At 44.4% G+C, this 5,603-nt stretch overlaps 1 non-coding gene across 1 annotated transcript; it reads right to left on the reverse strand.

Annotated features, from left to right (window-relative positions):
* Positions 1 to 1,105: 1,105 nt before the first annotated feature.
* LOC125589560 lies at positions 1,106 to 1,211 on the reverse strand. Its single transcript, XR_007325730.1, has one exon. It is a non-coding gene; the product is annotated as a small nucleolar RNA R71 (small nucleolar RNA).
* Between the last annotated feature and the right edge of the window lie 4,392 nt (positions 1,212 to 5,603).

Raw genomic sequence — 5,603 nt, forward strand, 5'->3', positions numbered from 1 at the left:
TATAGATATTATAATCTTTAACACATGAATAGTGGCTATGCATCTAATATCATTTCAAACCAAGCTACATTTACTATTTACTTTGCTTGTTACTATTGCTATTTCATTTAAACATTTACAACTCTTATAATTAATAAACACTAAATTTAATTGTTCCTTAGCTCATTGTGGATTCGATCCCTAAGTACTACATCTGAACCTCTTTTGATGAGAGTAACACTCCTTAGGGTAATTTGAGTGGTATCAAATTTGGCGCCATTAGATTTAGTTTTATTGATTCTTATTCTCTTCTCTACCCCCTTTCTAACATAATCTTTTTCTTGTCTTTTCAGGTGCATGCCCAACGGTACCAGAAGCAACAAGGAGAAAGACTTGCTGTTCTCAGACGATCGTGCTCAACGCACCATCCGTAGAGGTCAACGTTCCACATCGCTCGACGCAACAAATTCGTCGTCGATCGATACTCTCAACCAACCGTCGACCGACACCAGACCTTCATCGTCGATCGATCCTAATCGTTCGACAACGATCGATATTACACCACGTACGTCGATCGATACCGTGTCGTCAAAAATGGTGAACATTATTATCCTAACACAGGACGAGAACGGAAACTTGTATGACCAGGACGGTCATCTGCGTAATGCAACATGTCAGAAAATAGACGCTCAGGGAACTGTAATCCCTGATGCTGATGCTACAGGAGCTGCTCAACCTGTAGACGAGGACGCTCGATCGAAACCACTGGCCGACTACAATCGCCCATATGAGTACTATTCCAACAGATCAGCTATTCGACTTCCAGAGATCCAGAAGCAGAATTTCGAGCTGAAGCCTCAATACTACACTCTCGTGTCGCAGATACCCTACTATGGGTTACCGCACGAGCATCCTATGGACCATGTAGAACGGTTCGAGGATTTAATCGCTGCTATTCAGATGAAAGGAGTCCCCGAAGATTACCTGCTGTGCAAGCTCTTCAGATACACGCTGAATGGAGAAGCGATGCACTGGCTTAGGAAGCAACCCACAGGATCCTTAACATCCTGGGCCGACATCAAGAATGCTTTCTTACGAAAATTCTTTGATGAGGCGCGCGCTGAAGAGTTTCGAAACAAAATTTCCACATTCTCGCAGGAGGCTGGAGAGTCCTTCAAAGATGCGTGGATTAGATTTAGGTTCTTTCAGCGAGACTGTCCACACCACGGATTTAACGAAGTGCAGCTGCTAAGCACTTTCTTCCGAGGTCTCGCCTTACAGTATCAAATGGCTCTTGATACGGCGAGTGAAGGAAACTTCACTACTCGGAATCCGTTAGAAGCTGTGAGACTTATCGAAAACCTTGCTAACAGCAGCAGCACCAAAAATACTGACTCTGAACGAAAGAAGTCTGCAGCCTCTATCGGGAAGGAACAGATGGACGAAGTAAGAGCTAAGTTGGATGTGGTGCACGAGCTTCTTAGGAAGCAAGTCTGTTTAGCTGAAGGAGAAGTAGCAGATACGGAAGGAGAAGAAAATGTGAACTACATCGGAGGTACCGGATTCCAGAAATTTGGAAACCAGGGCGGAAACAGAAACTTCTTTGGAATTGGTCAAAGAAGTAACCAGAGTTCACAATTTCAAAAACCCTTTAACAACAGCAAAAGCTACTCGAACTCCTACTACCAGAATCCACCACCCCAGACTCAGGAAAGCAAGATCGAAGAAATGCTTGATCGAGTACTGTTGGGACAACAACAAATCACCGTGGATTTTAACGGTAAAATAGACTCCGCCTACAACAATCTGAACACCAAAATCGAGTCCTTAGGGACTCAGGTGAGAAAACTTGAAATGCAAGTGATTCAGACTGGCAAGACTATAAAGAGGCAAGAAGCTTTCGCTAGGGAGGCAAGAGCTGATAACGGAAAACACCACGTAAATGCCATCATAGATGATGATTTCTGGCAAGTGGTGAGACATGAAAAGTTTGAGGAAGGAGACTTCGAAATCGAAAGCTCCATGAGTCTCGGCGGATCCCAATGGTGTCGACCGATGTCGATGAACTTGCATCGATCGACAGACCATGATGAAGATCGATGGATGGATTATTCTAGTCATCGATTGACGTCGTCCGCTAAATCGACTGAATGCAATGCAGTTCAAATTCTAACTCATGAGGAATTCGCAGCTAAGCATCCTTACCCACCCTCCCCTTTCTATGATAAAATCGATCGATCGGTTGACCCAACCATCGATCGACAGAGTGAGTCAGACGTCGATCGTCACAACACACCTCCCATCGATCGACATGCACCTCTAACATACTGAGTGCGGTTACCCTCAATCGATAATGACTATATCAACGCACTCAAACCACCATTAGCTAGCCCACCGAAACCATTAGCTAGCCCACCCAAACCAAAACCCAACCCTTTAAATAGTTCACCAGAACTAGTTCAAAAAGATCAGGAAACTGAAGGGAGAAGGTTAAGGAAAAGAAAGGAGAAAATTCCTAAGAACCTTAAGAGGGAAGCTAACGATAAGGAGATGGATGGTTTCACTAAAAGAATCCTCAGAATCAAAATCAAAAAAGCTTTTGATGAAGCTTACTTCACACACCAGTTGTGGATGTTCTTCAGAGAAACAAAGGTGACTGAGGAGGACATTAGGAGAATGTTTCTTCAAGTCAGAGAGAAGATGAGACACATGATCACATTGTCAAAGAAGAGTGATCCTGGCAAGTTTGCAATACTATGCGTAGTCAAGGTTGTTGAATTTCCCCATTCAATGTGTGACACATGAGCATCAGTTAGTATCATCCCTAGGATCATGGCAGACCATCTTGTTTTGACCATCGAACCTTCAACTGAATCCTTCACCTTCGTGGATCTTTCAGAAAAACGATAAGGTGGTATCATAAGAGATCTGGAGGTACAGATTGGTAATGCCCTTGTCCTGGTAGATTTTCATGTTCTGGACATCGAGCATAACTGGAACTCTTCACTTCTGCTTGGATGATCTTTCCTAGCTACAGTAGGAGCTGTATGTGACATGAACAAAAACAAATTGTGTCTGACGCTGATAGACCCCAACATCCACTACGACCCTATCCAACCTAAGAGAAAAATTATTAATTCGGTGGATTACGGGAAAGAACTTGGCTTCATTGGTGCATGCCATTGTGGAGCAGAGTAAGAAACATAGTACTCGGAATCGATCGACACCCACACCTTTCCATCGATCGATTCCAATGAGTCAACGGTGACCGATGACCGAAACAACACGTCGCTCGACGTTGATCAGCCGGTTGACCATTTAGCTCTACCTAATCATTGTTACCCACACTTTGCCTTCCAACCTCCAAGCAAGAGAGGACGTGATGATTATTCCATAGGCAGTTGGGCAGACAGGGGTTTCCATGAAAGTTTTGCAGTTGACTCTGTAATCACTTCACCTAACGAGGAACATACAGAGGAATACGATGAGGATTATTGGAAGGAACGTGCAATCGAAATATCTTTGCAGGATGAAAGATTTGAAACACATAAGTTCACCAACACGTTTCCAACATCGTTCAACAAAGTACACTCCATATCGGTCGATACCCACCCTCGTCCAGAAAAACAACCGTGCACATCGATCGACACCCATGCAGGAACATCGATCGATATTCACGCCGCAGCGAAAATCCAGGAGCAGGAGAATATTCCCTCTCCAACTAGGTTTATAAATACCTATTTAAAAATGTGTTGCACCCCTGAAACCACCTCCACACACCAGTGCAGACACACAAGCAGAAAAGATGAACACTCTTCCATCTACATCAACAGGAAAATCCATGAAGAGCAATCATCTCAAGAACACAAGTTCTGCAGAAATTATTCTGCCCTCGATTGATGCATCTGTATCAACATCGATCGATACCTAATCTTTCTATTTCTAAATTGAATGATAATGCAAACATTGATTACGGTTTTCTAACACCTGATGAATTTGGTATTTTCAGGGACCCAGATGGCAATGCACGTGCAATAGATGGAAGGATCTTACCAGTGTCCAGAGAGGACATAGCCGATATCCTTCAAGTGGCCAATGGACCTGACAACCTATTCTCACAGCAACATGGCACTCCAGACGTCATTCAAACCGATCCAAACAAACACGTAGGAGTCGCCACAACAGAAATCAATCCAGATCTATCATGCCAACCAAAAGGCCAATCATCGACTGACGGGACAACTCAGACATCGATCGACAGGATAACACCAACGTCGACCGATAAAGATGACCCAACGTCGATCGACAAACGTTATGAATTTGGAAACCGCGCTTTTGACATGTACGGAGACAGAAAGTTCACTTGGGAACGAAGGGACGAGTATGGAGTCTACAGAGATGAGTGTGGACACGCACGAGGCGTAGCTGGTGAGATGATACCTGTCACAAAGGACGACATCAGGAAATTACTGGAAAGAGCATCTCTTTTTGAAGAGAGCCACATCTGTCTTCCAGAACATGCCACTTCCTTCACACTCACAAGACTGGCACCAGAACTCTACACCAAAGATTAAATCAACGAGATGGTGACTGGTATTTGTGGAGCTCAGGAAAAACTGGGAGAGGAGCTCAAATCATTGGTAAGAGATACACATCAACCTTTGGATAGAGGCTACAATGAGCTTTTCAGAAGTATGGTAGAAATGACGACAGAAATTGAGAGTTTACGACAACAACTTGAGAAGGAAGCCACGACCTCAGCATCGATCAACGCACCACATGCATCATCGATCGACGTCAGTCTTCCGACAGCCCAGATCCCTGCAGAACCGCAATGTTTAGCAGAACACAAGGATGAATGGGAAGTCTCATACATCAACACGAGGATAAACGACGTATACTACCTTCTCAACAACAACGTGGACTGGCTGAGCACTAAAATCGAGCTACTACAGCAAGATCTGGACACCATTCGCAAGAAGGACCAACAACCAGCCACATCGATCGACGTGTGTACCATCACATCGCTCGACGCTAAGATCTCAGCCATGGATGATAGGCTGCAGACTTATGAAGACATGCATGACCACTTCGTATCACCAGTCATGCTACATTTAAACAAACTGTCTAGTCAAATACTTCATGCCCAAAGGGATATTGATAAAATTACTAATCAAAATTTTTTGCAGGCAAACTCATCTTCGATCGACAGGCTACGAGGGCCTTGGATAGATGGCAAGAATCCTGTGGAGTTATTTCCATACACAGCAGCAGAGGTTGACAAGATCACATCCAAGTTCTACACTGCTATAGGCACCATGGAGGAACGACTTGACAAACGCTGCGATGACATCTACTTTCCATTCGACAATAGAATCGGTGGACTAGACAGCTACGCAGAATGGCTACAGAAAGAATTCAAAGCCATTCAGAGGCAACTCGCAGCTCAACACCAGATATCGGCAACGATCGACAGGAAGCGAGCGAAATCGCTCGATGGTAAGTCGCCGAGATCGACCGACGAACACTTAATCGCATCGATCGACGCCGAGTCTACACCAGCCGGCGAGCAGCTGATACACAAAAGAATAGAGTCAATGCACGAGGAACTAACAGAACTTTCA

Source organism: Brassica napus, chromosome A2 (assembly GCF_020379485.1).
Source record: "Brassica napus cultivar Da-Ae chromosome A2, Da-Ae, whole genome shotgun sequence".
Classification (NCBI taxonomy): Eukaryota; Viridiplantae; Streptophyta; class Magnoliopsida; order Brassicales; family Brassicaceae; genus Brassica; species Brassica napus.